This window comes from Heterocephalus glaber, unplaced genomic scaffold (genome assembly GCF_053883595.1).
Source record: "Heterocephalus glaber isolate CG9 unplaced genomic scaffold, H.glaber_assembly_v1.0 deba00000122, whole genome shotgun sequence".
NCBI lineage: Eukaryota > Metazoa > Chordata > Mammalia > Rodentia > Bathyergidae > Heterocephalus > Heterocephalus glaber.
The window spans coordinates 42,269,203-42,291,273 of NW_028258138.1; positions in this window are offsets into that span (position 1 = coordinate 42,269,203).

Consider the following 22,071-nt stretch of genomic DNA (forward strand, 5'->3'; position numbering starts at 1 on the left):
ACCCCACAATTGGCTTGTTTTGAGAAACAAGTCTGGCTAAAGCCTATGTGCCAAGGTCAGAGCAACTTGCACCCAAATTCCTTCCCACAACTAAAATCTTCTTACTAGAAGTTCAGTGTTCTAGTTACAACTATATAGTTTGTCTATTCTGTTCCTGATTCGAGAATGTTTTGTCTTGCCCTTCATGAGCTTTGCTTGCATTAATTTCCATAGAAACTGCATGACTGCTCATCCTCATATGTAGCTTGCCTTTACCCCAACTGATTATTAATAAAAATGAGTGGCTTGGACAGACCAGTGCCTTTCACTAAAGCAATATTGGCTGTTCTGGTCCCCACTTTCTGTCTTTCTTAGTTCTGTGTTTTAGTTTGATTTCTCAGGCCTGCATTGTACACTGAGCAGGACACTGGAGCCTATTGCACAGTTTTCTGGTAACATTTCAAGGGTCCCCAGTAATATTTAATACACAATTTAAATGTCTAGTCTTTTCAAATGAAATATTTTATTTTAGCAGTGGACTAGAGTTTCATTTTTAATTATCTCATATGTTTGAAGGAAAACACAGAAACTAACCAATAAGTTTCTATGTTGGTAATACAAAATAATTGAATATCTTTGAGAACAGCATGGGCCTTATAAATGCAAATGAATGACTAAAAGGCTGATAATAATATATAAATTGATACATTCTTCCATTTTTAATAAATTATATTACCAGAAATATTTGCTAGATTGCATAAACAAACAAAAATTTAGGTAGTATTTTATCTTTGACTATAAAAATGATTACTGAACTAAAACAGAAATGGTTATCATTTGATGGTACTTAAGAAACCACACAGATATTTTCCAGGAAAACTTCTTTTCATTTTTGGTACTGGGGATTGAACTCAGGACCTTGCACTTGCGAGGTAGACAGCGAAACCACTGAGCTAAATCCCTGGCCCTTAGGAAAACTTCTATTAACCAAGTGGTCACTACTTGTGCTTGTTTGTTGCCTTCTTGCTTCCTTGCACATAGAACAGATCTTTCATTTTTATTATTAGGGAAGAAAAAGTTGATGAAAAGTAAAGAGAAGATAGAGGGAAACTTCAAACTTCCAAACAAGTGGCCACTGTGAAAGGAAGAAAGGAAGGGATATTTGGGCATTTGTGTTACTGTTTGCTCCTTTCTCCCTCCCACCCTCTCTCAATCTCTCCCTCCCTCCCTTCTTTCCTTCCTTTCTTTGTGTGTTGACTGGACCTAGTTTTGACTGCCCGGCTAGAAGCATGTCACCACTGCTTGTTGAGCAGCTGAAGAAGTCCGTACCCAAGCCCTTTCTCTTATCAGATCTCAATCCTGGGGACTACTATTCACCTTCCCTAATTGCCCCAGAGCCAAGTACCAGGATACTAGGGACAACTCCTATGCTCTGGGATCTAGAAATTTATTCAAATTAGCTAATTCACAGGGATGAGGAACCTAACTAATCCTACCCTCTTGCCATACATAATCTATTCCCCATAGCTTCAACTTGCTGTTAGCCCATGCCCATAGGCAACCCACAACATGGCCCTGCCTGATAGCCATGTCTAACTGGGAAGTTTATGTAGCAAAGAATTCTGCCTTTCATCTGTCTGAGTATCACTGTATTGTATCCCACCGTCAAAGGGAATTTTAAATCTTAGAAAACAAAAAGTCCTAGATGTCACCATTTGAAAAAGTCTGCATTTGAATCCTGCAGGGAGGAGCCTGTACCATGATCACTGTCTTTGAACAGTGGAGAAGTGGTGTGAGACTCAAAGGAATGAAATATTGAAAACAGAGAGGTGGCACCTGGGTCTTCAATCTCATATGCTGTCTGTAGCTTATACTCTTGCAGCAAGTCTAAGATGCATGTATGGGACAACATGAACTAACACCACTATTACAAGTACACATGTTAAACTGACCTCTGCTCGGACTCCTTTTTAAATGTTATTGGTAGAAGAGTAGCCCTGTGATTAAATTGACCATTCAACTGAAAGGACAAAGTAATGATCCATATCTCTGCTGTAATTTCTTTCTTTCCTTCCAGCCATAAAATACATATATTCCCAATTTTTATCATCAGACAATTATCAATCATGGACAAAATCAGTATCAAGATGAAGTTCCTGCTATGTGGATGGCAGAATGTCCACTGAACTATAGCCTATCAGGAACTTGGCTGTCTCTGGACTTTAAGTCGTAGAATGTGTATCTCTCTGTTTTCTTAGTAGCAGGAAGTAGTCTACAGAACTTAATTTTTAATGTTTTACTAATGTAGGCATGTTTTTACTTATATAAAGCAATATCATCTGAACATCCAAGTCAATAAACCAGTGAAGGCTCAGCAAAACTTAATCATTTTGTTATTTTTCTATTTCCACAAATTCATTTCAGCCAGCTCTGTGTGTCAGTGCTGGGGCTGAGGAATGAAACAGCAAGGAAACAAATCAGAGACAATGTTTACAAAAAAATCTGATCTAGCAAGCTCCTCTAATCACCTCTGCAATATTGGCATATTGTGGCATTGCAGTTGTAATAAATGCAAGAATCTGCTGCAGTTGATTATCTGCTTTACATTTGAAAAGTGTATCGATCACTTGACTTGAATTAACGATGCAAGTTTCTTAATTGGACAATCAGGATCAGAAAGCTAGATAAATGTTTGAGCAGATCTTTTCTTTTATTGACTGCTTCATAAATCCTAATGAGATTATCATGTAGGATAATTTTGCTTCTTCTACTGATTGTAATATTATGATTTTACAATATTGACTTTCCTTGACAATAAAACATGATTGGATTATTAAAATTTATTTTCATGGTTTGGAATTTGCTCTGTAATTTATTGCAGGCATTCTTGATTATTTTAAGGAGCTATACTTTTTCTAATTACTAAAAATTGTATTTTTTACTAAGTTGGCCAGAATCATCTTAGCTTTATTTTCAAAGTCAAGACACTTAAACTATAGAAGATACTTAATTGTAACTTTCAATACTTCTCTAAAAATACAATTCCTAAACTTTTCTGAAAGCTATGTTTGACTAACTTTGTGATATAAATGACTGGGTGCAGGGGAGATACTATAAGGAAATAAAAAACCATGGTATTGAGGACAGTGGTTTCCCTAAAATTTCTACTTTTTTCTTTTTCAATTTTTTTATACTTGATGTCATTCATGATTGCTTATACATTTTCAAAAATATCAACATGTCTCATTTCATTTGATAGCCCAATTTGAGGCAGGTGCTTTTTCTGCATTATATAAATAAAAGTATTGAATCTCAAGTAATTTGATACTTGTTTTAAGTCAAAGAGTTAGTTGATGGCAGACCTGAAATTAAAATGTTTTTTTACCTCTTTAGATTGCTTCATGGTCTGATCCAAATGTTTTTCATCAGATTACCAATTGATTAGAAAAATTATTAGAGTGCTGGTTTGTATATACATAATGTATGTAGTATATTTATATGATACATTTAGAAGTAAATATTTTATCGCCATTCCTAGTTTTTTTTCAACCATTTGCATGTGAACTCATTAGCCAAGTCTTCTTATATCTAGCGTTTCTTTGAGATGCAATCTGAAACAAGTAGATAGAAACAGAATTTTCATGTGTCTTTCAAAAAAGAGCTACCATCAGCTTGGTGTGGTAGCGCACACCTGCAATCCCAGCACTGGGAAGGCTGAGGGAGGAGAATCACTGTTAATTCGAGGCCAGCCTGGGCTCTATAGTGAATTCAAGACCAGCATGAACTATATAGTGAAACCCTGTCTCAAACCACCCACCACCATCACCACCACCAAAAAAAAGAGCTAGTATCATGGAATCGTTAATGAATAGCCTTCACCAAGTGAAAATGTTTCTATCTAGTTTCCTTTTTTTGTTTATAGTACAACCACACCTGCAGTACAAGTATGTGATAGGGAGAAAGAAATGAGAATTTGGCAGAAACTCTAATACCCCAGAGTCCAACACATGTGCTGGTAGCATAAAGATGATTGAAACTTAGCTTATTACTCATCCCCCATGTGGTGCTACCTGGAAAAATAAAAGAGCTCTGGGAGCCCTGGGCCGCTCTAACTGCTTTCTAGTTACTACTATCTACTAGCTGATGACTATGCTTATTAAAGCCATATTTATTGAATTGCATAAATCCTTTTAGAGGTCTCACCATGAGGACCACTCAACTATTGAGTTCTCTCCAGAAGTAAACAGGTAAGAGTGTTCCTAAAACACTGAAGCAGCGGTGTCTAAATCCAGCTTCTGTGTCCAAACTTTGCAGATAATCAGTTATCACAAATGGGGTGGAAATTAGCCCCAAGTAAATTATTAGCACAATTCAGCCTAAAATTGAGAAAAGATTACTCAGATAAGCTATTTTCTAAGAGATCTGTCAATACATGTATGGTTTCCAAAAATAGAGACCTAGAAGAACAGGATCAATCTAACCTGTAAATTCTGCAAATAAAAGTCAAGTAAGGACAGATAGTATTCTCTCTATTTGATATCCTAAGTAGTAAGAAGGGTGATAAACATAGATTCTTTCATTTTGAGAAAATTTGAACCATATTCTTCCTTCTGCCTAATTCACCATCCTTGTAATATCAGCCTCAAAATTATACCTGTTGCAGATTCCTTAATTCCTTATGCAAATATTTATATGTCAAATATCTAAATGATAGAACAATAACAGAAGGAATGCTGTCTTTAACACAAAATTATCTTCTTTACTTTCATGTAAGTGCAAAAATCATCTCATTATTGGAAAAAGATGTTATGATAATTGCTTATTTCATCAATATTATTTTATCATCTTACTGAACAAAAAATTTTGGGTACCTACTCTCTTTAGGGATTACTTCAGGTTATTCATGAAGTTAAAAAAAATCATTCCTCCTTTGGTATAAGCTGTGTTCTACTGGTCTTGTAGATTGTCTTTCATAGTATATTTATGCACAATAACACATTCATGTAGGATAAATTCAAGAAATCATATGCTACCAAAAAAAAAGGAGGTATACTTGGCCATATCTTTGTCTTTGTTAAAAAGTCCCTATCCAGACATAAATAGATAAGTTTTATTATTGGGGAGTAGAAATAGATAATGTGAAGTACCATAAAGTGTCTTTCAAATGCACTGTAAGTGAAAGAAATCCTATGTGCCAAAAGAGGAGGTATACTTGGCATTATCTTTGATGAAAAAATCCCCCATGCAGACTTAAATAGGAAAGTTTTCTTATTAGTGAATAGATATAAATAATGAGAGGTGGCATAAAGTGTCTTTTAAATGCAGCAGACAGCTTGAATAAGTACAATACATCAATTTCAAGCTTCTAAAATTCCTGAAAATCTTGGGCTCCTTGATGGGATTTCCCGAAGAGAAGAATTATCAGCTGCTGTGCCATATTTGTTTGTCATCACGTATAATTATCTGATCATCCCAGCTAATGTGAGATAGCTATTTTCTCAGAATTCCTCAGATCTTGGCATTTACTCACTCTATTTAGAACAGAGCTAATTGAATCTGGGAATTTCTCTTCCATCCCCTTCAACCACATCTTCTTGTCCTCTATGCCGAAGACATTGAGATCGTTGATCTTCCAGTGCTAGTTTTGAAGAAGTTTTAATGATGTTTAGAATTATTTCTTCCCTTAGCAAATTTTTCTATTTCTTGATACTTTTTCTTTTATTTCTAAACCTGACCTACCTTTTTAGTATTCTTTAAAGTGCAACCATGTCTGTATTGTTCTCAATAAGTACCCTATAACTTTTATTCTATGATTGTCTTTCATGTGCTTTAAAAGAAGTTAGGTTCTGTGAAAAAGAAAAAAACCAAAGAATTTTCAAAGTGAGTGCTTACTAATTTGAATATTTTGTGAAATATTCAGTTTTAGTGATAAATGTTAGAGAAAAAGTCCCATGAATGAATGAACAAAATCATTTTTAAAAGAAATGGTAAATTCTCTGTATAGATGATTATGATGGTAGACACCAATGTACTATTATGTTATTAATTAAAAATAATGTCTTAACCTTTGTTGGGGAAAAGTTATCCACTTTCTTCCTGGTAAAGCATTGCCCTAGCAAAATAATACTGAACCTGAAAGTTTCAAGTCTCTTAGGTCATGACTAAAAACAGAAGTGGTACCCACGGTATTGTTTTTTACATTGACTTCAAAAACTGTACATATTGTATGTCAGAGCTTGCCTGTAAAGTGAATTATAAAGATGGAATATAAAGTCTCTTTCATGAAAATCCTGGCATAGTAAATAAAAATAAAGTTCATAATTATAAAAAAAATTTTAAAATGGTAAATTCTAATGTAACTACAGCAAGGGATTCTTACACTCTTTTTTTGGTACCAGGGATAAAACTTGGGTCCTTGTGCTTGCCGGGCAGGCTGCGGAACCACTGAGGTAAATCCCTGGCCTGGATTCTTACTCTTATATAATGGTTCAGAGGCAAAGTCCACCAAATAGACCTTTTTCATGTTGTATTGGGAAGTCACTTCAAAATTTTAGTATGTTAAGTGTGAAATGATCCTCTGATGAGTTTGCTTTTTGCAAGTTTTTAGTATAATGAATTTGTTTTCAATTTCAGTTCAAAGGGAAATTTCACTATTCCCACTGAGGCAATCTTACCGATCAGCAACATTTGTGCAAATAGTAATCAAGCTTCAAACTTATGTAAAACATTCCCTATTTCTCAAAAATTTCACTGAATTATTTAAAACTCAGTGGTAGAAACAAGCCCCAGCTGTGGTGTGAAATGGGTGGGGAGTTGTAAATATGCACCAAGGACTGGAATGCTCAGTGAGTATAATTCATGTAGTTGTATACCCTCCCCTGTCTGGACTCTGATAAAATCACACTGAAAATTAACTGTGCAACACACATTATTTACTCAAAGAAGTTTTGCTTTTGTCGTTTTTCATTAGAAAGTGTTGTTCCAGCATCTTGCCATCTGTTTAAAATTTTCAACTCATATTACATTACTACAGCTCATATGTATGGGGTGTAGGTTATCATGATGTTAACTGTACAATATTGTTACTGGCTGAAACACATAGCAATGGCATAACCCCAGTTCCCACCAAACCAAAGATCAGCATCATTCACTTCCCAAAACATTGTCACTTTGTGGACTACCATACATAATAAAGTTGTAATAAAGATTAAAAAAAATTAAAGAGCTATTCTTTGGTAAAGTATTAATTTCAGTTCTACTGAGAAATAACAGAGTTGCAGAGACTGCTGTCTTGGCAAACCTCTGTCACACAGTAGTAGAGAATAAAATTTTGTAAGTCATATCATGCAGCTATTGTAATGCTTCTATCCTTGATTACATCAAAATCTCAAAGTAGGCAAAAAAGTATGAGCCAGAATGGAAAAGCATATTGACCTGTTTGCTATACTTTTATTACTTTATTGACCTATGATCTAAAGAACCATCTATCAATTATAACTTTCATCAGGACAGATATTCTTGATCTTTCTTCCATTCAGATCACTGTATTCTCTCAACAAAATATATTACTTTTGTAATTCACGTTTCTTTTGCGTTAGGAGATATGTTAAATTTAATTCAACTCAGTGTATTTTTATCAGACTTACTTTACTTCTGTCATGTTTGCTTGGAACTCTGAGATAACCATAAGAATAAAACCTGATCCCTTTCTAAGACAAATTCAAAATCTTTTTAGTTACTATGTATGATTTACCAAACCAGATACCTGCAGCTGTTGACCTTAAAAGTGTGCATGTATTGCTCATAAATTTAATGACAATAAACAAACATTTTAGCAATTAAACCTCTGTTAATACATATATATATAAACATATTTAAGATACATATAAACAGAGATATATATTTAAACAGATATGAGATATGAGGAATTTACCTTTATTGTTGATATATTAGGAAGTTGTTTGTTCTGGGAATAGATGTAAAATTATCCAGAGAGATGAAGAATCTTTTCAAGACTGTTTTACAGAGGTGACAACAGGGAAAATATAATCTGAGCTATGGTATTACTAGATTAATTTGAAGACAATTGTGTCTACTGGCCTGAATATGACTTTTCCAAAGCAACCTCCTGCTTTGTGGATTCTCTCCCTCAATGCAGGAAACAAGAAAAATAAGAAATTGAGAGGAAGAATAAGAAAACAATTACTATTGGAAAGAGAGTAGCCACCTTGGACATCTTAAATGAAAAAGTGGGAATGGAGGGCAAGAAACCTGGTAGCCAAGAGAGCATGTTTTTAGCCATATTCTAAGTATAAGTAATTTTACTTGAAATAATATGGTTTTATTGAAAACAGCAGCAGAAAAGAAGTGTTTATGTCTCAGATGAGGATTTTCATGAACGTTTTGCACAATTTCACTGTAAAACATGTCTACTCTAAGTGTATGTGACATTCTAAGCTGTCTGTGGGAAAACATGCAACCAAAAAGAAATTAAAGTAATTCTTAAACTAGAAGGAAGGACTAAATCTACACTCATTTTATTTTATGGTATGAATACATTTACTTGCTATACTAACAAGTACAAAATTTCTAAAGCAAAGATAATCTGAGTATTTTTATCTTTTGTCTTTATACACTTATTATGTGTTCTTTTCAACTTTTATAAAAGAAAGCCTTACAGGGCCTGTGACTTAGCTCAGTGGTTCCGCCGCTTGCCTTGGAAGTGAAAGGTACCAAGTTTGATCCCCAGTACCAAAAAAAAAAAAAGAAAGAAACCCTCACAATGGTCAAAATTGAAAAATATTAATATTGACACTGTATGCTCAAATTTGCTGATCATCTATACATGTATTGCATAGCTTTATCAAAACCATCTTGTAAATTGGCATTAACATCTTAATTTTACTAATGAGAACTGAAGAGATTCAATGATTTGTCCAATGTACTCTGATGAGATGATGGAAAATTCTGAACACAATTAAGGACTTCTGTCTATATCCTAACCCTTTTTTCACCAAAACAATGTGTCCTGCCTGGTGTGTTGGTGGATGTCTATAATCCTACAACTCAGGAGGCTGAGGCAGGAGGATCATCTAAAGTTCAAGGCCAGCCTGGTCTACATAGTAAATTCAATATCAGCCTGAAATACATTGTGAGACCCTACCTCAAAAAAAAAAAAAAAATGTATCCTATGCTGCTCTTTTCTTTCTTCTTTTCTTCCCCTTGTTTTAAGCAAGCAGTGGCTTGACCTCCATTTTTCTTTCCAAATTTTGTAGGCTTTTTTCCCTTTTGTGCAGGACAGTCATCTAAACAGCACAATGTTTAACCATGCTGATGCTTGGCTAACTTCAACCTGATGTTAGCAGAGTAAAACTACACCTTTATTGAGTATTTGATACAAAGCACTTTAATTACCTAAGAATTCCACAAGAGACCTGGCAAAGTAGCTATCTGGTTTATGTGAATTACATTTTCTGTAAGGTGCAGACGGACGGAGGAAACTTAAGTCCTCAAGACCACAGGCTTGGTCAAGCATATCGGTGTAAAACTAAACCCTCTCTTATTTTTATTCTTCCTAAGTTCCACCTCAGTTATCTCCCTCAGGTCTTACTTTTCCACTTCCCTATTTTTGATCCTTGTTTTGCTTGGGCAACCATTTCCCTCTGCTATTAATATGTTAACAAATCCATTATGACTCTATGTACCAATACATTATATTGTTTATTTGCTTCCTATTGCCTCACTTCTCCAAACATTGATTCAGCAAATATTTTTTTAGTATATGTGCTGCCCAGTTAAGCACATGCTTCAGCAAATATTTTTTATGTAGTAGAATTTGTGCTATGTACTAAGGATAAAAGATATGTTTTGAGGACTTGTCCCAGGTATTTAATTTGAAGGAAAATATAAATGCAAGTTGTTGTGCAAATTGTTAACAAGCTATGTAGTAAGGGCTTCAGAAACACAGTAAAGGTAATAAATCGATGGGAGGATGAGAGTGGGTAGAGTGTTAACATTTGAATTGTCCTTACCAATAGGATTGAGAAATTAAAACTACAGACCATTCCAGAGAAAGCTACAAAATCTGTAAAGTCACAAAACATGGACTCATATTATGATCTTGAAGGATGGATAGACTTCTGAGGTACAATGTTTGTGAAAGTGTAAAGAGCTTAATTGCAAAGAGTGAGATCCAGATTGCAAAGAACTCTTCTTGACACATCAAAAAAAAAAAAAAAAAAAAGCCCAGATGCTTTAGAGAAAAACGTTTAAAACATAATTTCTTAAAAATCTGCAAATAACAGATTCACTTTAAAAAGTGAATATTGTGATCAACTATATGTGTTAAAAATCTATGTTTGGAGCTGGACATGGTGGTGCACATCTGTAATCCCACCACTTGGGAGGCTGAGGCAGGAGGATCACTATGAGTTCGAGGCCAGCTGGACTGAAAAGGGAGACCCTGCCTCAAAAATAAATCCATGTTTGATGACAGTATAAAGGATGAATTGGAGAAGGGGTAAGAAAGAGGAGGATATAACAGGAAGTACTTACATCCCATTTTATTATGATAAGAATCATAACTATGGCAGAAGCTAAAGATAAGTAGTAAATCAAATTGATAAAAAATGTGCATTATATATGAAAAAATACAGACAAGAATGTTTTGAATTTATCTGAGAAGAGGATAAGTTCAAAGAGAAAGTCTTAGGCTACAGGAAACTTAGAGACTTCAAAAAATTTATCAAAGTGAAAGATTGTCATTGTGAATGACATTACAGTGGTGGAAGAAAAAGTGCTATGAACCTCTTCTGCAGTGGGATATGTCACACGTCATCTAGGATAATGGATTGATAGGCCCAAGTGTTAAGACAACTGTGACTCAGACATTTTTGGTTTGGGGAGGAAAATCTCTCAGGGGGAAGGAAAGCATCTTCTGCTTCTGGACTTCTAAGATCCAAAGGGTGTCTGACCTCTCACCACCACCTAAAACACACACCAAGGCATTTGCTAATCCATTACAGCTCAGTGGTAGCATCAGCTAAATGTCTAAGAGTGCAACTGGCTCAAAGTTCTCTCCTGAAGGGAGATACAAGTTTGTACCTCACAAAGGAGCTGTAGGACATAAATTATTCAAGAACAAAACTGAACATAGAAAGTAGAAAGCTACTCTTGTAAGTGATTTAATTTAACCCTTTCCCCAGAAAAATAGTAGTCTCTCAGGAATCACAGGGAAAAATCTGTAAAATATCTTAAAGCATTTCAGGAGATAGCTGCCAGTATACGAGCTGAAAATGAGATTGCTGGGATAGTCATGTCAAAAAGTAGGCTCCTGCAGAGAACCTACCGAAGCAAAAGCAAAACAGATGTGTTTGACAGGTTGGAAAATGGCAGCAAAAGAATGAAACATTGAATTTGTAAATTTATTTTAAAAGATCAGTTGCTCTAAAGTTTTTCCTCGGAGATTTCTGAATAAAGTAAAAAAACGTTAAGAGAGAAAAATGACATTGTAGTTGTAAGGGTTTAGGAAAAAATAAATAAATAAATCTACTTTAAAATCACTGACTTGAGGTATTAGAATTTTCCTAGGCATCATTTAGATTACTAATATGGAAAATAGAAATGTTAATAAAATCCATATGAGCAAAATAAAAATAATTAATGAGGTAGGGGAGAAAGCTGTTATGTACTAAATATCTACTGTGTCTTGAACAATTTGCTATATATTTTACATGTGTTTTCTTGTTTACTCTTATAAATGTCTTTGTGAAATATGATTATTTTCCTTGTTAAATAGAAAAGACAACTGAAGTTGAGAAAGGTTAAGTAAATATATTTATATGGTTACCTTGTTCCAGAAAAACATAATTTAAGGGTTCACAACTGTTGAAATTTATTTATAGCATGGTAAACATAATAATTTTCAAGTGGTGAGGCCAAAGGTTAAAAGGATAAAGTAGAGCAAAAAATATTTAAAATTACTTTTTTGTTAAATCTGAAAGTGATCTAGTTAACACATCTGGGATTCTTAGTGATAAGAAAATAAAATGCTTCTCTTTTTTATGCTTCAAATCCTCTCAAAAGAATTATTTATCAGAATTTCTGGAAATGTTTCTTTCACTGTAATAAAGCCTCCAAGTGTTTGTTCATGAAGTTCTCGCGGGGATCCTGGATTCAATGTGAAAGTCAAAGTGGTACTTTAACTGTGACAGCTACTTAATAACACAGCATTGTAAACTGCCATTTAAAATTAGGTGTCATCAAGGTAAGCAATAACAGCAATTGAATTTTGTGGATGGGAAATTATATTTGATTTTAAGGTAATAAAAATTCTGTGTCTAAATATTTTTAAAGTGAGAAAAAATTATTTATTTCTAATTTTAGGAAGTACTTGTGCCGAATTCATCTACAGGGGATAAATGTTGAGCTATGACTTAGGTAATGCTAGATAAGTTGTAAGAAGCAGAGAGAGAGAAAGAGAGAGAGAGAGAGAGAGGAGAGAGAGAGAAGAGAGGGAGAGAGGGGAGGGGAGGAGAGGAGAGGAGAAGAAAGAAAATTATTCTCCTCTACTTGTTTCTTTAAATTGTATATTAAGGCAAGCATTCAGCAGATTCAGTGTGGAAATATGACAGAAAGGTTATAGAGTGACTATTTTAGAAGTGCTAAATGAGGGCTATCAGGAAAAAAGAAAGCCTACAGGGGAAAACATGAAGGTAAAAATGAACTGAATAACCTGAGGGAATAGAATTTGAAACTGGAAGGTCTGTAATGAATGGGAGGATGTGCCCCTGGCTGGTTCTCTCCACCAAGATTTAGCCAGTAACTCCCTGGAAGGATTAACTGGCAAAGGTAAAATAGAAGGAAACCTCTCCAGTGCATAATTCATAAAGAGTATGATATGTTTCAAATGTGTTGAAGTTAAAAAGAAATAATCAAGTTAAATCAGAATTTAACAATATTATTAAAATCTTCAAATATTTGGAAAGATAAAACATTAAATAATTCAAAGGCCAAATAAAAAAATCACAAGAGAAATTAGATTCTGAACTGAGTGATACTACAATCTCAAGCAATTAAAAATGGTTAAAGCACACTAAGAGGCTGAAGATTAAAAGAAAATTGAGTGGGTAAGTAATAAAATTTGGAAATAAAAGGTATGTATTTGAAAATAAAAAGTTTTTAAAATCAAAGTCCTAAGCTACCATCCTAAGAGGCAACAGAAAAAAAGATGAAATGAAACTGAAAGTACATAGGAAAAAAAAAAAAAAAAAAGAGCGAGATAGAAATGTAAGGAATCCTGGAAATTAAATAGAGATAAAAGAAAACCAACACAAGAGAAACAGAAATACAAATTATCACTAAGAGAAAGAGAAATACAAATCATCACTATCAAGAATGATAAAAGTACTATAATTACAAAAAAAAATTAAAAGGATAAGGAAATATTATTTAAAATTTTCTACCAATAAGTTCAACAATGATGATGTAATGAGCAAATTCATCCTAATTAAAAATATTCCTAAAACATTTTAGCATCAGATGACTTTGCTGCCACTTTCTATCAAACATTTAATGAAGAAATAATCCAAGTTTTATACAAACCATTTTTGAAAGGTTAAGATGAAATAATAATTCCAAACTTGTTTTATGAAGCAAACAAAATCTGACAAGGGCACTAAAAGAAAATATTAAAGATAGAATCAATCAGGAAATAGATGTTAAAAACCATAGAAAATAACAGGAAAGCAAATCCAACAATTCAACAGAAAATTAATATATCTGAATAAATTGAGGCTCATCACAAGAAAGCAATAACACAATTTTTAAAAAATCAGTGTAATTTAGCACATTAACAAGGACAAAAAGTTATATATTGACCTTAGTATTATATAACATGCTAGAAAGAAAGAAAAAATAAATGATAAAATATGAGGAAAATATACTTTCCATAATTTATAAATTGATTGAAACCTAAAAAGATGATGAATAGAGTGTTCATAACCCAAATGGAATATCAAAAAGCATATCTAAGAAGGTTAAAGTAGCATTTCATTTGATAGACTCCAAATGATACAAGAATTCAAAAAACTTGAAGTCTGAAAGGGCAAGTCTACATAATAACAGGAAGCTGAAATCTTGGTTTATCTCATTAAAAGAAAGATTTTTGTATTATTTCTTAAATACAATTCTAAAGCAGCAGAGAATGATATCTCTTCTATTTTTTTTTTTTTTTTTTTTTTTTTTTGTACCAAGAACCAAACTCAGGGGCTCTCTTAGCAGTCAAGCACTGTGCCACTGAGATACATCCCCAGCCATCTCTTCTAATTCTTATTAAAACGTTGAAAAAAAGTTTTTCCCATTCTGTAGATTGTCTCTTCACGCTATTTTTTGTTTCCTTTGCTGTGCAGAAGCTTTTTTTTATTAAATTCTTTTATTGGTACATTGTAGGTATACAACACAATTACATTTCTCATTGGGAATTGTACCTTTACATAATGCATCTTGGTTCTTAGTTTTTCCCCATTCCTAGCCCTCCCTTCACGCCCTCCGCCCTTCCCTATTTACAAAGACTTTATTTCCATTTTTTCCATTTCTCAGCATTTTTCCTTTCCCTTCTTTCCTTTCCCCTGCCCCTCCCACTACCCCTACACATTTGGACCTTTTCTTCCTATTTTATATTATCAATTATTCATTCTAATAATTGGTACATTTTAGGGATACAATATAATGACATTCATCATTGGAAATTTGCACCTTTACATAATCTCTCTTGGTTCTTATTTTTCACCTTTGCTCAGCCCTCCCTTCAACCTCTCCAGTCCTCCCTATTTACAAAGATTTTGTTCCTATTTTTCCATTTTCTCATATTAATCCCTCTCCCTTCTAAACTTTCCCCTAGCCCTCCCACTTCCTTCCCCTTTGCCGCTTTTCTTCCTATTTCACATGACCTATTATACATTTAGTTCTTATTTACACTTTCAGTTTCTCACACCAGAGAAACTACTTGGTATTTATACATGTGTGTCCTATTTATTTCACTTAAGAATATTGCCTCAATGTGCATCCGCTTAGCTGTAAATGTCTCTAATTTCTCTTTTTTTATGGCTGAGTAGTACTCCATCTCATAAAAAAACCACATTTTCTTTATCCAGTCTCCAGTTGATGGGCATTTGGGCTGTTTCCAAGTTTTAGCTATCAAAAACTGTACTGCTATGAACATGGGTGCACATATATCACTGTGGTATGATTCTTTTAATTCTTTGGGGAAGATCCCCAGCAGTGGAATAGCGGGGTCAAATGGGACGTCCAGTCCTAGTTCTTTGAGGTATCTCCATACTGATTTCCACAGTGGTTGCACCAGTCTACACTTCCAACAGCAGTGGAGCAGGGCTTCTCTTTCCCCAGAGCCCCGCCAGCATTTGTCATTGGTTGATTTCATGATAGCAGCCATTCTTTCTGGAGTGAAGTGGAATCTCAGTGTTGTTTTCATTTGCATCTCTCCAATGACCAGTGATGTTGAACATTTTCTCATGTTTTTAGTTGCTATTCCTACTTCTTTGTCTGAGAAATGTCTGTTCATTTCAGATGCCCATTTTCGGATTGGGTCTTTAAATTTGGGAGGTCTGATCTTTTTAAGTTCTTTATAGATTCGAGATAGTAGACCTTTGTCTGAGGAAGAGCAGGTGAAGATTTTTTCCCACAATGTGGGTTGTCTCTTCAAACTGCTGGTGGTTTCTCTTGCTGTGCAGAAGCCTTTTAATAAGAAGAGATCCCACTTATTGATTGTTTGTGCTAGTTCATGAGCAACTGAGGTTTTGTTCATAAAATCTTTTCCTACACCGATGTCTTCAAGGGTTCTACCTAACCTCTCTTCCAACTGGTTCAGAGTTTCTATTTTAATATTTAGATCTTTAATCCATTTTGATGTTAGTTTAGTGCACCGTGAGAGATATAGGTCTAGTTTTAATCTTTGGCAAGTTGAAGCCCAATTTTTCCAGCACCATTTATTAAATAGTCTATCTTTCATCCAGTGAGGGTGTTTGGCTCCTTTATCGAAGATGAGATGGCTGAGTGTGTTTGGCATTGTTTCTCCACCTTCTAATCTGTTCCACTGGTCCTCAGGTCTGTTTCACTGCCAGTACCATGCTGCTTTTATCACAGTAGCTTTGTAGTAGAGTTGCAGGTTAGGGATTGTGATACCCCCTGCCAAATCTCTGTTACCTAGAATTGCTTTTGCTATTCTGGGTCTCTTCTTGTTCCAAATGAATTTTTGGATCATTTTCTCAAGGTCCATGAAGTATGCTGCTGGGATCTCAATTGGAATTGCATTAAATCTGTATAGCAGTTTTGGAAGTATGGCCATTTTCACTATATTAATCCTTCCTACTCAGGAGCAGGGGATGTCTGTCCATTTTCTGATATCATCTTCAATCTCTCTTTTCAGAGTGCCATAGTTTTCAGAGAAGAGGTCTTTGATTTCTTTCATTAGGTTGATTCCTAGGTATTTCAGTTTTTTGGATGCTATTGTGAAAGGAATTATTTGTCCTTTTTCTCTCTCAGTGAGTCTGTCATTGTTGTAGAGGAAAGCTATTGATTTTTGTGTGTTGACCTTGTAACCAGCTACTTGACTGAATTTGGTTAAGTCTACAAGCCTTTTGGTGGAGTTCTTGGGGTCTTCTATATAGAGTATCATGTCATCTGCAAATAATGACAATTTGACTTCTTCATTTCCTATCTTTATTCCTTTTATTTCTTTCTCTTGTCTAATTGCAGCAGCTAGTGTTTCCAGAACTATATTGAACAAGAGTGGTGATAGTGGACATCTTCGTCTTGTTCCTGATTTTAGTGTGAAGGATTTCAGTTTTTGACCATTTAGTATGATATTGGCTGTTGGTTTTTCATAGATGGCTTCTATCAGTTTGAGGTAGAGACCATCTACTCCAATTTTTTGTAGGGTTTTTATCATAAATGCATGTTGGATTTTGTCAAATGCTTTTTCTGCATCTATGGAGATAATCATATGGTTTTTGTCCTTGGCTCTAATGATATAGTGTATTACATTGATTGATTTGTGAATATTGAACCATCCCTGCATCCCTGGGATGAATCCCACTTGATCAGGGTGTATGATCTCCTTGATGATCTTCTGCATTCTGTTTGCCAGTATCTTATTAAGGATTTTTGCATCTATGTTCATTAGTGAGATTGGCCTATAGTTCTCCTTTTCAGTTGGGTCTTTCTCTGCTCTGGGGATCAAGGTGATGCCTGCTTCCAGGAATGAATTTGGGAGTATTGCTTCCCTTTCAATTTCATTGGAGAGTTTAAACAGTAGGGGCAGAAGGTCCTCTCTAAATGTCTTGTAGAATTCAGCAGTGAGGCCATCAGGGCCCGGGCTTTTCTTAGTTGATAATTTTTTAATTACATTTTCAATTTCATTGGTTGATATTGGGTTGTTCAGAATTTTTAGGTAATCTTTGTTCAACTTTGGTAATTCATATGTATCTACGAATCTGTCCATTTCTACTGTGTTGTCCATTTTATTGGCGTATAGGCTCTGGAAGTAGGTATTGATGATCCTCTGGATTTCTGCTGGGTCTGTTGTAATTTCACCCTTTTCAGTCCTAATTGCATGGATTTGGGCCTTTTCTTTCCTTTTTCTGACAAGGTTGGCTAAGGCTCTGTCAATTTTGTTGATTCTTTTGAAGAACCAACTCTTGACTTCATTGATTTTTTTGTATCGTTCTCTTAGTCTCCATTGCATTAATTTCTCCTCTGATCTTTATAATTTCCTCCCTTGTATGAGCTTTGGGGTTGTCCTGTTCTTCTTTTTCTAGAAGCTTAAGCTTCAGCATCAGGTTGTTTAATTGGGATCGTTCTGTTTTCCTAATATGTGTATTCACTGCTATGAATTTCCCTCGTAAGACTGCTTTCATTGTGTCCCATAGATTCCGATATGTTGTATTGTCATTGTCATTTAATTGAAGGAACTGTCTGACTTCTTCTTTAATTTCCTCTGTGACCCATTGGTTATTCAGAAGTGTGTTGTTCAGTTTCCATGTGTTTATGAAATTTTTTGACTTTCTTTTGCTATGGATCTCCAATTTCATCACACTATGGTCTGATAATATACAGGGGATAACTTCAATTTCTTTGCACTTACTTAAACATGTTCTATGTGTGAGTATGTGGTCTATTTTGGAGAATGACCCATGTGCAGCTGAGAAGAATGTGTATTCTGATTTTGTGGGGTGGAAGACTCTGTAAACATCTGTTAAGTTCATTTGTTCAAGAGTTCGATTGAGTTCTAGTATTTCCTTACTTATTTTTAGTCTAGTTGATCTATCTATTTGTGACAGTGGGGTGTTGAGGTCTCCCACTACAATTGTATTAGTGCATATATGACTTTTCATGTCCATTAGTATTTGTTTTATATAGTTGGGTGCACTAGTGTTTGGTGCATAGATATTTATGATTGTCATCTCTTCCTCTTAGATTGTTTCTTTTACAAGAATGTAGTGTCCTTCTTCATCTCTCTTAATCAGTGTTGGTTTGAAATCTACTTGATCTGCAAAGTGGATAGCTACTTCTGTTTTTTCTCAGGTTCCCGTCACATGGAGTATTGTTTTCCACCCTTTAACTTTCAGTCTATGAGTTTCCTTTTGAATTAAGTGTGTTTCTTGTATGCAGCATATTGTTGGATTTTGCTTCTTGACCTATTCTGCCAGTCTATTTCTTTTGATTGGTGAATTAAGACCATTAATATTGATGGTTATAACTGATACGTATTGACTTGTCATTGCCATGACTTTTTCTTTTTGTTGGGTTCTCCCCCTTTACATTTAATTTCTTGTCATGCCAGATGGGTTCATTGCAGTAGCTTTTTTTAATATGATCTGATTTATAGATTTTCAGTATTGTTTCTTGTGTCACTGGAGTTCTATTTACAAAGTCCTTGCCTATCTATGCCTCTGCCTTCAATAGTTGTACCTGTTTTATCTTCCATCAGATTAAATGTTTCTATTTTAACATTTAGATCTTTGATCCATTTTTATTTTAGTTTAGTATGTAGTGAAAAATGTGTGTCTAGACTCACTCTTCTGCATGTGGATATCCAATTTTCCCTGTGCCATTTGTTAAAGAGGCTATCTCCCCTCCAGTTTATGTTTCTGGCCCCTTTAGCAAAGATCAAATAGCTGTATGTGCCTTGGGTTGTTTCTGCTTTTTCTGTTCTATTCTATTGATCCACATGCCTGTTTTTGAGCCAGTTCCATGCTGTTTTAATAACCATAGATTTATAGTATAACTTCAAATCTGGGATTGTGATGCGACCTGCTTTGATTTTGTTACCCATGATTGCTTTTGCTATTCTGGGTCTTTTCTTATTCCATATTAATTTTAGGATTATTTTCTCTACATCTGTGGGAAATGCCATTGATATTTTGATCGGGATTTCATTAAATCTGTATATCAACTTTTGAAGAACAGTCATTTTGATGCAAAACATGGATACCCAGCATAGAAAAGAATGGGACTGCATAAGGCAGAGCTACAATATTTCTACCCACTAGAAAATCAAAGGAATTTTAGTCTCTGAAATGACTATTTTTCCAAAATCTAATAGGTATAGCAAGAAAATGAGAATATAGCAAATAGCTGATAATACACAGTAAGCTGAAAGGAGATGGCATTTAATGTCTGCATGACATAAAATGAGAAACATTACTTTCATAATAAAATATGCTTTTACAGTTTTTTATGTTATGTATTAAAATGGTTCTTTCATGAAAGTGTAATTTTTGACTAGCCTTTCATTCTCATTTCAATAAATTTTTACTAAAGATTTTTATTGGGAAAAGCAATCATATTATTAGAATTTCAACAAAATCTTTTGCTTCTGAATGAAAACTAAGAATTTGGTTAATACCTGAGAATTATGATTTTCTTTGCATTTTTAGTTTTCAATTGTTTTTTGCATTACTATGATTTTAATGAGAGCACCAAAATTTAAAATCCCTTACTAGTTTAAAAGAAAATTGAATTTTTTTTTTTTTTTTTTTTTTTTTTTTTTTTGGTACTGGGGATCAAACTCGGGTCCTTGCACTTGCAAGGCAGGTGATGGAACCACTGGGCTAAATCCCCAGCCCTGAAAAATATTTTAAAATGTTAAATAACTAACATTTTAAGTGTGAAATATGTGTTTCTATTGAAATTTAGGTAAGCTTGCTGGATTAAGTTAAAGTAACTTATTTTCCATAAATCTTTAAATCTCATTTTCCCCATCCTTCAAATGATTTTTACCACTGACTTCAATATAATATCATATAATGATATTATTACATCTTGTTTATCATTTCATACATATGCCTCATTATGAAATGATCATATTAATGCTGTAACAGAATATTAGAACCATATGCTAAAACATCCCATATATTTAGAAGCCTAGACTATAAAAGGGGTATTCAGATATTTAATTAAAGTTGGTGCTATTTGCTGTTTACCTGAGAAGTCTTTCTTATGAACAAACTAACAGACACAAATTTCAAAAACAATGAATCTGGAGCCATCTTCATGGCAACATCATAGTACTCACATTTAAGATATTTAAGATAAATATTTTAATATTAAGTTATTGCTGCTGGAAATCATTATTTAATTGTAACCTGAGTATATTTTTTAAGCCATGGAATTTTTGGCTATAAACAACCATGAATTGATGGTACTAAAATTTACAGAATTCACTGTATGTATTGTTACCTCTGCTGAGGGGAAACATAATACCTCCAAAATTTGAAATTTATTATTTGAGAAAGAATTCATTAGAGGAAAAAAATACCTGAGCAATCTTCAAAACCATAATATAAGTTGTTTGCTTTTTTCATATATTGCACTTTTTACCACTTCGGTCAACTTCTGTCACAGGGATTACGTTAAAGTAGACAGGCTCATGAAGAAATAATTCCATCTTGCCCCAGAATGATCTATTAGTTATGACAGGAGCTGTTCTTTATTGTTGACATATTCCAGTTTTCTCCTTCCTCAAACCAGAATGATATATCTAAGAAAAATATTATGATGTTAGGAGAAAGGAGAGGTCAGCAAATCACACTTTGTTACTGCTTTAAGATCACTACCTTAGATATTTCTAAGAAGAAAATCATGTTACTGTAGTTTCAAAAGTTCTTTGAAATAAATTCATTTTAGAAAGCATATGAAGAAAACAAACCACTGTTTCCTCATTTCTTTCCCTAGTTAATTTTTCCTTTGTTCCAGAAATAAAAACAATATGTAACAGCTGTACCATTTGTGTAATACAGATGCAAAACTACATTGATTCTCCCAAATCATTCACTATAGTTTTGCCACTGATATCAGAAAGAGTTGCATGATTTGATTTGTCAAAAGTGGAGGCGAGATCGTTTTTGCTGTGAGCCATGCCATTTGCCAGAAGTCCAAGTGAAGCCACAGACTTGTACTGCCTGTTCAGAACACAAGTGTTCTAATCCCTCTTTAAGAACAGGGAGATGCAGCTTTACCACTGTCTTTACTGTGCAGAAGTATCCTACATTTATGAAAGAATTGCAAAAAGCTTTCAGATTTAGGCCGGGGATTTAGCTCAGTGGTTGCGTCGTCTGCTGCACAAGCGCAAGGACCCAAGTTTGATCCCCGGTACCCCCCCCCCAAAAAAAGGTTTCAGATTAGAGAACAGGTTGAAGTACCTTGTTAATAGGAATCACACTTAAATTGAGACTCCTTGGTAATGACCAAGAAGGCAGCTATAGTTCAAAAAAAATTTTTTTGTATATCCTTTTATTGGTACATTTTAGGTGTACAACATAATGACATTCATCATTGGAGATATGCACCTTTACTTACTCTCTTGGTTATTATTTTCCCCCTTCCCCTCCCCTCCCTTCAACCACTCCATCCCTCCCTATTTACAAAGATTTTGTTTTCATTTTTGCATTTTCTCACATTAATTCCATTCCCCTCTTTCCTTTCCCCTAACCCTCCCAATACCCCCTCCTTTTTGCCCCTTTTCTTCCTATTTCACATTATCTATTATATCATTTGGTCCTTATTTACAATTTA